Source organism: Rhipicephalus sanguineus, chromosome 9, assembly GCF_013339695.2.
Source record: "Rhipicephalus sanguineus isolate Rsan-2018 chromosome 9, BIME_Rsan_1.4, whole genome shotgun sequence".
NCBI classification, from domain to species: domain Eukaryota; kingdom Metazoa; phylum Arthropoda; class Arachnida; order Ixodida; family Ixodidae; genus Rhipicephalus; species Rhipicephalus sanguineus.
In genome coordinates, this window is record NC_051184.2 from 108850199 (window position 1) to 108866541 (window position 16343).

General features: G+C 45.9%; 1 non-coding gene across 1 annotated transcript; it reads left to right on the forward strand.

Annotated features, from left to right (window-relative positions):
- Window positions 1-12381: 12381 nt before the first annotated feature.
- Window positions 12382-12454, forward strand: Trnaa-cgc (transfer RNA alanine (anticodon CGC)). Its single transcript has one exon. It is a non-coding gene; the product is annotated as a tRNA-Ala (tRNA).
- Window positions 12455-16343: the final 3889 nt, after the last annotated feature.

Genomic DNA, 16343 nt, shown 5'->3' on the forward strand with positions numbered 1-16343 from the left:
GAATACCAGACGCGGCGGCCGTTATTCCTCAAAGGAAAAATGACAGAGGCACGTGGCTTAGATTTAGGGGCCCATTAAAGAACCCCAGATAGTCGAAATTTTGGAGCCCTCGATTGCGGCGTCTCTCACACTCATGTCGTGGTTTTGGGACGCAGAACACCAAGAACTATTATTATTAGTTGTTCGGACTTGCAAATATGCCTTTATGTCGCTGTAATTTCGATGGAGTTTGTTTTTGTGTTCTAGCAGGCTTTAATCATTTGCTGACGGAAAAACGAAGTCCCGCTTTCGTACACGGGTGATAAGATTTTCATGCCATTTTTACAGGTTACAATAAGAAATAACTTTAAAAACACAGATAAACATTCGTAATCACTTTCTCTAGTAGCCTCGAGGTGACGTCACATGGCACAGATTCCTGCCAGACATCGTCCCTTAATCGTAAAACTCGGATAAGAAGGAAAAGGTCTTTGCTGCGGAAAAGGCACGGCTTATACGTCGATGGTCCTGCAAAATCAAGCGTTATAGGGCAGAAAAGAAATGTGAGCCGGCATTCCGCTGTGCAATCATCGATCACCAGCCAATATGTTTAACATACAACACAGATGTGACGCATATTTTTGAACCGTAGCCGATCACTCGCCCTGCAACTAAACGCGAAACGTCCATACTGACAGTGCTTTTTGAAATTAGCGTATGTTCCTTTAAACTTTTCCATTTGAGCAGCATGCCTGTTTTTGTCCCGACATGCATCGTCTTGTTCGGGTGCCGCGTGCTCTCGGCGTCTCGCGCGCCATCTTAAGTGCTGCGTACGGCCTGTGTGCTCCCTGCTTCATTTCTACTGAACCGGCTGTAAGTAGTGGGGTTTGCCCAATACCTGTGGCACATACGTTTATGGGGAAGTTATACCTGAAAAAGGAAGCCAAGAATCCGCCATCCTACCAGCGGCAAGGTATAACCTTTGCGCGTACCGGACAAAAAGCAGCGTTTTCCTCACACGCAATACCAGTTTGATATCCGTTATCTTTTGTGAAAGAGAGTGCTCGACGTGTGCTTTTCTGTTGCAAGTTTTCTTAGAGCTTCAAAGTCTAGGCAAATTTAATTGTAGATCAATTCACCAATACTCATTTCGATAGATTACTTTCGTAGCAAACAACGAAGTCGTATTTTATAATCTATCTATCTATCTATCTATCTATCTATCTATCTATCTATCTATCTATCTATCTATCTATCTATCTATCTATCTAGCCGCCTACGACTTTGTGCTCTCCTGGTCGCTTGGTTAATCGAATGTGCACCAAAATTGGTATGGCGTAACACGACTGTAAGACGAACATAAATGACAAGTCATAACATGAAAATCATGACATGCATGTCATGTACAGCATTATTTACATGCCACGCTCATGGTGCGCTGCCGGCCGTTTCGCTAGCTTGATATAGACCAAATTTGGCATCTTGCGACGTGACTGTGTGACGAACATAAATAACACGAGTTAACATGAAAATCATGACACGCATGTCATGTACAGCATGACTTACGTGCCACGCTCATGGGGCGCTGGCGGCCGTTTCGCTAGCTTTATATACACCAAAATTGGTATCTTGTGACGTGACTGTATAACGAACATTAATTACACGAGTTAACGTGAAAATCATGGCACGCATGTCATGTACAGCATGACTTACGTGCCACGCTCATGGAGCGCTGGCGGCCGTTTCGCTAGCTTGATATACACCAAAATTGGTATCTTGGGACGTGACTGTGTGACGAACATAAATAACACGAGTTAACAAGAAAATCATGACACGCATGTCACGTACAGCATGACTTACGTGCCACGCTCATGGGGCGCTGGCGGCCGTTTCGCTAGCTTGATATACACCAAAATTGGTATCTTGTGACGTGACTGTATAACGAACATTAATTACACGAGTTAACGTGAAAATCATGACACGCATGTCATGTACAGCATGACTTACGTGCCACGCTCATGGAGCGCTGGCGGCCGTTTCGCTAGCTTGATATACACCAAAATTGGTATCTTGGGACGTGACTGTGTGACGAACATAAATAACACGAGTTAACAAGAAAATCATGACACGCATGTCACGTACAGCATGACTTACGTGCCACGCTCATGGGGCGCTGGCGGCCGTTTCGCTAGCTTGATATACACCAAAATTGGTATCTTGTGACGTGACTGTATAACGAACATTAATTACACGAGTTAGCGTGAAAATCATGACAGGCATATCATGTACAGCATGACTTACGTGCCACGCTCATGGTGCGCTGGCGGCCGTTTCTCTAGGTTGATCTACCCCGAAGTTGGTATTGCGCGACGTTACTGTGTGATGAACATAAATAATAGGAGTTAACATGAAAACCATGACACGCATTTTCCTCAATGACATACAAGACGGTGTATGCAGCTCTTTGCTGGCTGCTTCGCATTACATCGATTCCCACAATGCGTGGGATCTGGCGGCTTTTTTTAAATGCGAAGCATTTCTTAGCGAACTTCTGCGATTTTGAGCGTATCTATCTATCTATCTATCTATCTATCTATCTATCTATCTATCTATCTATCTATCTATCTATCTATCTATCTATCTATCTGTCTGTCTGTCTGTCTGTCTGTCTGTCTGTCTGTCTGTCTGTCTGTCTACGACTTTGTGCTCTCCTGGCCGTTTCGTTAATCGGATGTATACCAAAATTGGTGTGGCATAACATGACCTTATTACGAACATAAATGACAGGTCATAGCATGAAAATCATTACATGCATGTCATCAACAGCACGATTTACATTCCACGGCCTTGGGGCTCCTGCGGCCGTACCGTTAGTTTCATATATACCAAAATTGGTATGGCGTGACAAGAGTCCATGACAAACATAATGACAGGTCCTAACATGCAAATCATGACCCGCATGTCACGTGCAGCATGATTTACATGACATGGTTTCAGGGCGCTCGCGGCCGTTTAAATGAATAGATATATACGAAAACTGGTATGACGAGACATTTCTGTATGACAAGCATAACTGACAAGTGGTAACATGAAAATCATGACATGCGTGGTATGTACGACATGGTTTACATGCCACGCTCATGGCGCACTCGTGGCCGTTTCGCTACACTGATATACAAAAAACTGGTATTACTCGACGCGACTGCATGACGAACGTAAGTGAGAGGGGGTAACATGAAAATCATGACATGCAGGTCATTTACGACATGATTTACATTTTTGCAGCTTCAACATTTATTAAATGGGAAGCATTTCTTAGCCAACCTTTGGCACTTTGGGCGTTTCTATCTATCTATCTATCTATCTATCTATCTATCTATCTATCTATCTATCTATCTATCTATCTATCTATCTATCTATCTATCTATCTATCTATCTATCTATCTATCTATCTATCTATCTATTTAATCTAGCTGCTTACGAGTTTGTGCTCTTGAGCGCTTTTCCTCGACTTTGCATAAACCTTGGAAGACATTACTGTGTCACAAACACAATTAGTGGGTGATCGCCCTAATAAGTAACATGCCTGTCGCGTAAGCCATGGAACCCTTTCCCTCGATCACTTGTGGCCCATGACGCACGTCACGGCGCATGGAATTCCGGTATGTGCCACAAGTGATTCACAGTCTATATCGGCACAGGAACTTGAACAATAAACCAGAAATCTTGACACCACAGCGTTCAGGAACCCGTGGCGCAAAATATGCACTGATAACCATGGCGGCATTGCGGGCGAGCGGAAAATCTGAAATGAACTAAAAGGATAGTTATCACGGTTCGAGCTGGAATCAAGCTCAAATATTCTGACTTTCACTAAAAAAATTCGGCAGATCGCACGTACCATGGTAGTCGATGTTATGCGAAGCATGCGCGGGATGGTGACTGTGCGTAATTTTTCACATTGAGCAAAAAGTTACGGAATGGCGCTAGAGAAATATGGAAGTGGTATACGCACACTTATATTTTGATGAGTGGTATATGTATTATAGAGCCAGTTGTTTACAGTTGCGTAACGATGGCAACACCAACATGGGTGTCACAAACACCAGACGCGATAAGCTGATATGTAGTGCTTATATTCTTCAATACTGGATAGCGCGAATCCGAACAGGACAAAGAAAGAATATATAATGCCTGGGGTTTAACGTCCCGAAACGACGATATGATTATGAGAGACGCCGTAGTGGAGGGCTCCGGAAATTTCGACCACCTGGGGCTCTTTAACGTGCACCTAAATCTAAGTACACGGGCGGGCCTCAAACATTTTCGCCTCCATCGAAAGTGCAGCCGCCGCTGCCGGCATACAAAAGAAGGAACACAGATGCACAGGACAGGCGTTACTCGCAAGTAAGCTTCATTCAGGAAAGTTTCCCTAGATATATACACAGCTGGGTGGCACGCGCAGGCGCACTGTACATACGTTACAGTCACAGTTACGGTTGTTATGCTTATACTTGTCCGTTATGACGGCGAACGCATGCCCGTTTCAAGAACCCGTGTGTATGTGTAGAACTTGACGGTGAAACTGGTAGGCGCAAATAAACAAGACTGGGAGACAGAAAGAATGAACATGGACAGGCGCTATCCATGTGTAGAAGCGGTTCTTGACAGTTCTTGAACAAGGTCATCATAACCGTAATCAGTGAGCACCAGCAGCTGGACCGGACTTGGTAATCGGATCCGTTCGTCATCGCGGCTATGTGGAGTCTAAGTGTAGTGAAGTGCGAGGTATAGTGCAGCTGGTGGAAATCCTGGATGCCTGTTACGATGAAATGATCTTAGATGCCTCCTGTCGTGGACGTGGCAGCGAGGTCTTTTGATGCCCTCGCCACATCCAATCTATCTTTCACGCAGTATAAAGACCAAGCGTTGTTGGGTCTTCATAAATCAATGTTGATGTCACCGGTAATGATGAGAGGCCTGGTTCTCTCAGCAGAATAATTGTAGGAAGCATTGACGCTGGTTTTTGCGTAATCTATGTGGTCCGGGTTGCGGAGCACGTGGACGAGTGGATGGTAGTTGAGTGTCTTCCAGGGGTGTTCTGTCTTCAGTTTCCTCACTTTCCCTGCGTCCGCCCCGTTGGTGTAACGGTTAAGGTGCTCGGCTGCTGACCCAAAGGTCGCGGGTTCGATCCCGGCCGCGGTGGTCGCATTTCGATGGGGGCAAAATGCTAGATGCCCGTGTTCTATGTGATTTCGGTACACGTTAAAGAATAAGCCATGGTCAAAATTTCCAGAGCCTTCGCAAAGACACCTCTCATAATCATCTCGTGGTTTTGGGACGTAAAATCCCAAAAATTATAATTATTAACACTTTCCTTGCGTGTCAATGGGTGTGTTCGCGATTACCGTGTTGCTCGAGACTCTGTATTACCTGTGGCACATACCCGCATAAAGTTAACTCTGGTTTACGGGTATGTGCCTTACGTGACTGAGAGAAAGGGTTTCATGACGTACGCGACAGGCATTTTGCGTTATTCATGTCATGGCCAGTGAATCGTGTTCGTCATACACTGATCCCCTGCTATGCGAATTTTGTTATATTACAAGTTATGGAGAAGACCAGGAGAGCGCCCAGACGTAGGCGGCTAGATAGATAGATAGATACGTAGATAGATACGTAGATAGAAACGGCCAAAGTGGCTGAGGTTTGCTAAGAAATGCTTCGCATTTAATATTCTCTCACATACCCAAGCAAGTACTTGAACTACTTCGGGAAAACACACGTTGGGTCAACGTCAGTTTCGGTTCCAGTGTTGGCTATGCGCTTTTATAAAATTGAAACTAAATATTATTTATATACCCTTGTTACTGAGCAAGCGGAAGTCAAGTGTTGCGCGGCCCCGTGCGTATTCACCAAGGACCGCTACTTATGATGTGCAGATCATCGCACCATACCGAGCTGTTTCTTTTGATAAACCTGAATTATGTGCTGTAACGTGAGTGCCGAGGTCACATCGGACCATAAGCTACTCTTTAGGCGCCAATGCAGTCAACGTGTTTGGTAGACCCTTAATATGACCACAGGAACATAATGTACACAAAAACCATATCGTTCACGTCCATTGTGGACCCACATTGATCCACATCATTACTCTTAGCTAGAAGCAGAACAAAACATGCTGGGTAGGCAGCTGCTCGGTGACTGCTTCCAACGACATAGATCCCCACAATGCGCGGGATCTGCCGGTGTTCTTTCAATATCCGCCTTGGTTTGGCCCGCGGATGACGGACATGCCCTAGCCATAGATAGCTTCACTGCATAACTTCTTAATTCTTTGTTAATCGCCCTCTCGCAGTCGGCCTGGAAAAAGTGCCGAAGCACCGGTCCAGCCGCAAGGAAACCCGGCCGATGACAAACTCTCGGCCTGCTCATACTGCATGGAGCAATTCACCTGTCCGGCCTACCTTGAGAACCGTGAGGACAGCAACATCATGCACGGAAGACATCGGTGCCCAACATGCGGCAAGTTGTTCAAGTTTCATGTTTTCAAAAGCTAATACATCAGTCACACCGGCGAAAAGTCTTCTGCGTGTGATGTGTACGGAAGCAAATTTTCCCGCGAAGACAACCTGAACGAGACAACATAATGCATACAGACACAAGGCCGTATTGTTGTCCGCAATGAGGTGCTAAATACAAGCATAGCCAAAACCCCCGGAGACGCCTCAAATAAGCACACTAGGAACGTCACAACTTTGCAGCGAAATAGTCTCCCGACAAGGGAATCAGAAAATTTCTCGCTGTACTTCTGAGCTTGTCTGAATGCTTCGAACTAACCACTAACATGCTGAAAAACACATTTGGGCTAATTTTTATTCCTCAAGACTAGACCTGATGTACGGCTGGAAAAAAATAGTTACCGTGGTTATCACAAGAAATAAACTAACGCTGTTTGTTCGGTCTCCTTGCAATAAGGACTTACTCTTTAAGTTTAGTCTTGTTTATATACTGAGCATTATATCTATTTTAGAGAAGTCGTGTAGTAAAGGAACTTTTTTTTTGTCGTTAACAAATAATACGGTAAATTCAAGCACATCTCTTCACTTTCAAGACGAAAGCCTTAGATGCCTCATCAAATGCGAAACATGACTGGCGTCCCGCGTCAGCATCCTCCGTCGGCGGTGGACAGACGAGTCATACAAAAAAGTCATCCCGTGATTATTTTATCATATCAGATTATTATGACTGCCCAGACCACCACAATTTTTGACGTCACATTACGCCGCGTCACAGGATGACGGCATCACATGAAATCGTAGCTTGGTGAAAGGTGGGCCGATCACGCAGGCAGTGCAAAAGCTGGCGAGGTGCCTCCGATCCTAGAGGCAGTGGCAAACCGCTTTAGGTGCAGAAAGATTTCACAGGGAGGCGGGGCATGAAAAATGCATGGACTCAGTGCATACGGGACCCTGTGAGTTTTTTATGTGACCGCTTCCTAGATATACGACCAGCAGGTGTTCCTGGGTAAGGGCGAACTCCCGACTTGCTTATCACGTGGCTCAAGGACAAGAGCTCTAGCTTCAGGGTGAGTCTGGAAGTCTTGATACCTTGAACCAGTTTTGCAAGGCGTTCGGAGGTGTTCGTCAAAGCTGGGGGCGATGACGATGACGTCATCGAAGTATATAAGACTAGTCTGCCACTTTATTTCTGCCAGCACGGTGGCCACTAAGTGCTGGAACGTCGCTGGCGCCGAGCAAAGACAAAATTGCGTTACCTTCAGGTGTTGTAAAGGCCGTCTTCTCGCGATCACTCTCGTCGCCTTCAGTTTGCCAATAGCCCGTATTGAGGTACATCGAAGAGAAGAGCTTTGCGTTACAGAGTCTTTCCAAGGTATCATCTATACCTGTGGGAACGGATATACTACTTTCTTCGTTAAGGTGGCGGTAATCGACACAGAAACGCAGAGTTCCATCCTTCTTCTTCACCAAGACAACTGCTAATGTCCACCGACTCTTCCAATGCTGTATTTTGTCCTCCCGCCGCGTTTCGTCGATTTGTCGCTAAATAGCTTCTCGTTCTCGAGTACGGAGTGGTCGAGCGTTTTCTTCCGTTATGATGCGGTGCTTAGCTAGTGGCGTCTGTGGTTGTCAGTCTTGATGCCGACAAGAAACAGTCCTTGTACTGCTGCGGAAGGCATGGGAGCCGCTGCTGTTAGGAAGTGGCAAGACGTGGTTTGGCGTCGAAGGATGGTTGAGGCATCGGGGTCGTCGTTGTAGCTTAGTCAGAATCTGAAAAGGCAAATGAACCACTGACGGCCACTATTTCCTCAATGCTTGGTATCATTGCTCCCCAGCTGAGGTGGCTGTGATCTTGGCTGAAGTTCGTGAGCATCACGCTTACTTTTGCTTCATGCAACATGGTGACGTCTCTTGCGACGCAAATGTGACGGTCCAGCAGCAAACGCGTATCTGTATCGATTAAACCTTGGATGTCTTCAGATGTTTGGATACCAACGGGAATTATGATGCTAGAGCAAGGCGGAATGGTGACTTGAACATCGAGCACGTTCGTGGCATAGTGACAAGGGTTAGCTTTCCTCGGCCGCCGTCTCAAAAGACGCATCACAGCCTACGCCATCTGACGTCCAACCTCTAGATGAGCAGTAGATGTCTGTTGAGACCTCGGTGAGCATGACGACGACCGTGCCTGCTGACCCCGCGTACGATACCAAACACTACTTCATTTCTCACGTGTTCGCGGAAACCGCGGACAGCACCCGAAGCGAGCGAACTGATATATCATGCATAAGCGACGATACTGCCACCTAGACGCCGACTGCCGCCAACTGACCAGCTCTACCGGTGATGGAGCTGCCCGCCTATGAGTCAACATGCCGCCTCGCGCAGACTTTCTTTTGTGGCATATGTCCAAGGTGACCTAATATCCACATACGCGTCGTCCCATTATGAAGCCGAGCCCGCGCATACTGTGATGCACGTCTTGCCGCTATGCCTATCGGTGACAGCGCCAAGGAGCTCGAAACCGGTCAGCGCTCCTCACACAATATTTCGCAACGCTGTGCTTATCGCTAGTGTCACTCAAATTCATGGCCTCCTCTTGACGCGCGACAGCCGGTGCCAGCGTCCGGTCCAGCCATCTGCACCGCGCGCTCGTGCCGACAACCTATCCCTGTCCGATGCACTGACCCGCTACAAGCTGCACTTCCCATAATTCATCGTAGGGCTCAAGCAGGGCCTTTATTCCGGCACGTCGTTCAGAGTCCGTCGCCTTGCGTGCCCAATCCGGAACCACGCGCACTCAGCGTCAAGTCGTCACCGACGCTCACGCCCGCTGTATTGAACATGCATCACTTGCAACGCCTGCCCACATGAGCGATCACCGCGCTCCACACCGCCCTCACTGAGCTGTTTTCTTTGTGGCCCCCGCTGGTCTCGCCGATACCCGCTACCACAAAGGCCTCGACGGGTTGCATCACTGTTGGGCGCAACATCTTTTCGGTCCGCTCCCCGCCCGCTTCGAGGTTCTTAGTGCCGCCAGCTGGAGCTGTGAGTTAGCCTACGTATCTGACGATGACGACTCTGGCTGCCCAACGGACACAGAAACTGCAGCTGATGTATATAGCGTCTATTATATCCTCCCGCCTCTGCTGTATTTCATTCTTAATCGCGCTACGGGCTGGGGGAAGGGGGGGAGGCTATGTAGGGTCGCGTAAATCGCGGCCAGCCGGCCGCTGAAAAAAATCCCGCCATATCCACGAAGTGAAGTATGATGAGTGGGCGAAGCTCCGGTGGTAATTCTGGCGAACTATAAACCCTCCATACATTCCGATGCGCTACCAACCTCTGCATCAGTGGTTTGTTGTCGCCGGCGCTGGCGTCTCGGTTCGGCTTCTCGAGCTCTCACCTTAAGCTTCGCCTTTAGGAGTGCAACGCTATAGCGATAACCTGCCCCATCCTCATCGTGCTTTGTTTCGCTTTTCATTATGTTCAGTTACCCGGTCTCACACACTCGCACACACACACTCGACACACCTATAGTTAAGGTAAAGGTTTCCACCCTCTTCAACAGCACTTTTATAACAGTACATCCACTACGTCTTCGTAAGGGAATACGCGCAGTAATGTGTGTGCCTCTTGAAATGGGTGGCCAGCTTTAAACCAGCAACTCTTCATGCAGTTCACATGTTGTGACGCCCAATGGCAATATACGCTTGTACCGCGTTTTACTGCGATATTACATCTCGTACTGTGACACCTGTACACATGACGCGTATGTTTGTGAAGCATTAACGTTAATATGTGCTGCTTTATTACCCTTTTAAGACAGTTATTTTATACTTCTTTGTGTGCAACGCTTGTTGTACTCTTGCAAAGGCCGCCTTGAGTATCTTCTCGCCATGTATGCAAATTACGCACATTTATAATAAATACCATGAACGGAAAAAAAAGCAATAGAGTGGCTCTGCGGTAGAACACCTGCTCGCCACGCAGACGGCCTGGGTTCGATTCTCACTCGAGCTTAAGATATTTTTATTATTTATTTATTATTACTTCAATATTTATTTCATACAAGATGATGATACTAGCGTCTGGCTACGGCGCAACGGCTTCCAAGTCTTGACCTTAAGGAGCTTCGCCCCTCAACGAACACCAACGCCGGTGGCTCGTGGCGCAGGGTGATCAGAACGCTTGGAGGCTGGCTGCACGCCACGACTCACACTCCTCTTCGGCGCAACGCACTCATGACATAACCGCATATTTCCAATAATAAAAGTTGTTAATTTACCTTTTCTAAATATTGAAGTCCCAAATGATGCATTTAGCCATTTTAACATGCCTGCGAGTACACAAGTAATTGTGAAGGCGTCGAACAAATATCGCATTTCCCAGATTTTTTGGGATTTTCGAACACATTTCTTGAAACACCCTACATACATCGACAGACGTGTCACCTTTACCAGAAGGCGTTTTTGTAGGGCAGAAAAGGTGTCTAAATATTGTGTCCCCAGTTAGGTGCACTTACGGTAATCAAAGATATTCGAGTATCTGCGGCCAAATGTAAAATTGGAAATTAGACGATAACAGTGACGGTCCTGATTTACCAAATTTTGCATTAACGACAATCAATACATAGGCTGTCGGTTCGTACATGTTTTTGCGCTTTCTATTATGGCATGCAGGAGCCACCTCCGAATAAACATAGTGTGGGTTTTAGCGTGGGAAAACCAGCATATCATAACGAGGCACGCTGATCCTGAGGGCTCCGGAAATTTCGACCATCTGGTCTTTTTTAACATGCACTGACATCAAGCAATACACTGGACTCTAGCATTTCTCCACCATCGAACAACGCCTGCGGCAGCCGGGATTGTAACCACGACTCACGCCGAACAGCCAGTTGAACAGAAAGGTCACCACAAAAGCGTGCTGAGAGACAAGAGGAGCTAGCTTAATGCTCAGCAACGTCCACGAAACGTTTGGCTAGGCAACAAAAAGAAAATGCTACAACGTCACAAACTAAAACAGGTGCTCCTTTCTGACGTCAAATTGTACTCATGCCTCGCGAACTATTATCACTGATTATCAAATGCTTTCGCTTTCACGCATATATAGAAAGTTCCGTGAGTGGGAGCACCAAGTTCAAGCCTCCGAAGTCCAGGAACGTCGACGAAGCAATGCTGAGTGCAAGCTGCGGGAACATGGAGGTCTCTATGGTAACCAACGCGAAGTAAGGGTCATTTTGAAGAACGTTCAATTCAATTAGGGTGCTCACGAAGGATTAACAGAACGCATGATGCCGCGAATCACGCTTGAGGTACCTAGGTACCTAGTACACCAAAATGACGTTCGATCGCCTGCTTTTCCGAGCGTACTATAGTGTCATTATGTGTAACCTAGTGTGAAATATGCAGGAATGAAAAAAAACACACCTACTCTGATAACCATTCTGTACCTATCGCAGAATGCCCGTAATAGTAGAAGTTGCTTAAATAAGCATTTAGAGCGAAATGATGAGACCGACTAATGACGAACTACAGTACAGTGCCGTCCTTGTACACGAGGCACCTGACAGCGCTGATGCGCCCCACGCTCTATATCCCTTTAGTTCCATGTTGCGTTATTTAAACCGTATTGCATGCCTTATATTCATTGCAATCGTTTACCAGAGTTACGATATTTTTATTTAGTATACATTTAAGCAATATACAGCTATCAACTTCTAGGCCTCTCTACAGCGATGCCACATCGAACCATCAGACCGTTTATTTACCTTTTATTTACCGTTTATTTACCGAATGTCCGGACACTGGCGGCGCTGACTGACGCTCCCACGTTTAAATACACATATATACCCCATAAAGTGGACGGGGGGATGGCCGCCGCGGTAGCTCAGTTGGTAGAGCATCGGACGCGCTTTGCGAAGGTCGCAGGTTCGATCCCTGCCCGCGGCAAGATATCTTTTCGTCCACTTTTCTGTCTTGACATTTACATTGCATTTACTACTAATAACGTCCCGTATACTTTCCTTGGCAATACTGTCTGTTAGTGCTCATTAATATTGCGTATATAAAAGAAAAACAAGCCCTTAAAATGTCCACTTCTTTCCTTCAGGTACGTTTAACACACACGAGGATTTTGTTTTATGTTTTGACCAGCAAGCTGTATTTACCATCTTTCCCATTGAGTTGTGCTGTACAAGTAAGCGTTATTCTTAAAAAAATGCAGTTTTGTATGCATGTGATCAGAAGGACAGCTATGTTCTTTTCTCAACGTTCAACGTCCCCCGGCCATCGAATGCACTAGTCTTCAACTGTAGCTGAACAAAGCAAATGATGGAAGAAGGCAAGTTCCCGATGCACAGAAGTACGTTCAAGCGAATCAACATCCCATTGAAGCTATAACTTGTTCGCCAACATTTACATCGAGAAAAACAGGATGCTGTCCTTCCAGAAAGCAATCTATGTGCCGTAATATATACTGCTGTCTGGTTACTCGCAGGGATGCTACTGGCTCCACACATAAGGAAAAACGCGAAGATATCAGCGGCGTCTACAACGACGTCAACCACGGCACGAAAACATCAGGGGAACGAAGCCACAAGTGCGAAGTATGCGGCAATTCATTTAAAAGGAAGGATAATCTGGCGAGACATCGCCGCGCGCATACAGGCGACAAACCCTATCAGTGCAACATATGTCATCAATCATTTTCACGAAAGGATATTCTCGATATACATCGTCGCACTCACACAGGCGAGAAGCCCTATCATTGCGACATGTGTGATAAATCATTTTCACTAAAGGGTAATCTCGATGCACATCGCCGCACGCACACAGGCGAGAAGCCCTATCATTGCGACTTATGTGATCAATCATTTTCACGAAAGCGTCATCGCGATAGACATCGCCGCGCTCATACAGGCGAGAAGCCCTATCATTGCGACATGTGTGATAAATCATTTTCACGAAAGGATATTCTCGATGCACATCGCCGCACGCACACAGGCGAGAAGCCCTATCATTGCGACTTATGTGATCAATCATTTTCACGAAAGCGTCATCGCGATAGACATCGCCACGCTCACACAGGCGAGAAGCCCTATCATTGCGATATGTGTGATAAATCATTCTGAGTAAAGTCTAATCTTGATGTGCATCGCCGCACGCACACAGGTGCGAATCCCTTCAATTGCACGTCATGCGCTAGGTCCTTCACACAGCTAGGACACCTTCATTTACATGAACGCACTGATACGGGCGAGAGGACTTATAAATGCAAGATGTGTGAGCATTCATCAACCACATCGTCAGATCTTAAAACTCATCAACGCACGCACAGAACCGACAAAGCGTGAGCCTGCCTAAAAGGAAACACAATCGCTTATAAAAAAAGATGTCTCAATGAGCAACTCCATATTGACGTGGCTCTGTATCCCTTCACTGGCGAAATGTGCAATAATTCATTTGCGTAGAAAAAAAGTTTTAACACGAAACCATCGATGAACAAGAATGCTTAATTTTTACGCGCTATAAGTTAGGAGATATTTTAGAAATGTAAGTTACCTATACGTAACGACAACCGCACATGGGCACCTCCATATTTGCATGGTTGTGTACCCTTTCGCTGCCGAAATGTGAAATGTACAATGAGGCATCCCCGTACAAAAAAGAAGTTGGTATAAATAACCTTCGAATAATATAGGTGGTGAATTTCGAGGTGCTATTAGTTAGGTGAGGTTTTCAGATATTTAACTAGCCCTATACCTCGTAACAAGCACGCGTGGGTGGTCGTATGTGTGAAATTTGTGGTTATAATCAGTCGTATAAGTCAACGTTTACTTGAAGATATTAGAGAAAAGCAGTACAGTCCAATACTGCTGTTCTTTCTTAAAGTAACAAAATAATTATAAAAACATGCATGTGAGAAGCGTGTTTTATTCTTCGTGAAATACGTTTGAATGTAATGCACGTAGTAAGCAACGTTGTATAGCCTTCTTTGACGTCATCGTCAGAACTCTTTTCAATGGTCGAGCGCAGAAGGATGCGTACGATTGTTCCCGGCGTTTTCCTGTTTGTACACCTGGTAATGTTGCATTGTGACTTAGCTGTACACAAAAAATGATTTTAGTTAAATCCGAGCTCTCTGTACTTGTGTTTTTTGTGTAACCGGAGCACGGGAAACGGTGTGTACGCAGACCACTGAATTCTGATTTGAAATCATGATGGCTGATTTTTTCTATTGCGAACAACAGAGTGCATGTGTGGGCAACATGCTCTTTTTAATCATCTCTCGCATGTTCTGCTGTTTTCTTTTCTATATTATGGTGTTTCATTGTATGACGAACATGTGGACCTCAAACATTTGTTTCATGGCGGGAAATTGTGCAAGTTTTAAGCTAATTTTTCAACGCCATACCGGCCGCTTCATGTGATAAAGTGCTCAGCAGCTCTAGATTTAAGTTGTTTTTTTATGGTTGGCTGTCAGTGGGTTCCAGCACGGCAACAAGAACGCACAATAAATATACGGCCTCAACACATAATTATCGTCCAGCTTGATTTTCGCGGAACATCTGTCGATAATGAAGGATAACCTGTCATCCAGATATGTGAGTGCATTGGCTCTAAATGTCTAACTCGGGGTGTAAAAATGAATATCATCTCAGTAACTGTAATAGAGGCTGTGGAAAAAAGATTAAGAAGCCTGTTCTATAATTTGCTGAACATATCGTAAGTGGCGCGAAGTTAGAAACATGAAAAAGGGCCGGAGGAAAGAGACAGAAGAGCGCCTGTTCTATAAATTGCTGTCTCTGCTAGATACCCCTATGCAATTTAGCAGGCATGATCACGTGTTTCAACAGGGGCACCATGCCTGTTGGATTGGATTGGAAGAACTTCATTAACAAAGTCCGGAGGCGCGTGCCTTAGCACACGGCGGGCCTCTCCCACGATGGGACAGTCAGGCCGAGACCTACCGCCGCATCGTGGGCCCTCTGGACAGCACAAAGTTGTGACTGAATGTTCGGGCTCCTCAGAGCGGAGCCCCACTTGCTGGCCGATGCTGTATCAGTGCCACGTACCGAGGGGCACACCCAGAGCATGTGGTGTAAAGTGGCTAAACTGCCACATTTCGTACATAAGTTAGTTAAGTCCTGTTCACAAATTTAATTCGAAAGATCGGGCAAAACTTCATGTGCTGGACTGTGGCAGTTTTGCTATTGTACCGTGGGCGCCTTTGTGGCGCGATGATTCCGACCCTACGAATGCGAGGCGTGAATAAACACGTGGCAGCGTTGACCTGACACCTCAGCTGAAACTTCGTGTGTTACTGACGTGCGGCACAGAACCACATTATTACCTCACCTGGGGGTGTCGATCCTACGTACGCCTTGCCTGTGTGAGATCCACTAACATCACACGAATGCGAAATATTCGGGCAGTACAAATCTCCCTTGATGTTTCATTTCGGGAAACTGCATTCTCAACGCTAGTGTCATAGAAATGAAAGTAACTCTTAGTCTTCCTTCGCTACCCACAATGTAGTCACATATTTGTATTCTTCAAAAACTGTGATATCACTACCCTGTGCTTCGTTCCTTGTTTATAATTTCCAGCACAATTTTCCTCACATCGGTTTGATCACATTCATAAAGTAGACATTCCACGTATTTAGGCTACAGTAGGCTCACTATCCCAGAAAGGCAAATGAGTAGAGTTACACACCTGACTCCATAACAGACAGATAATCCCAGTGCTTTTGAAATGCTCTAACCATATGTTAGAATACTGTCCTATTATTACTTGTCTGTACTCTGCTTGGAATCTATAACTGTAACTGTGTATT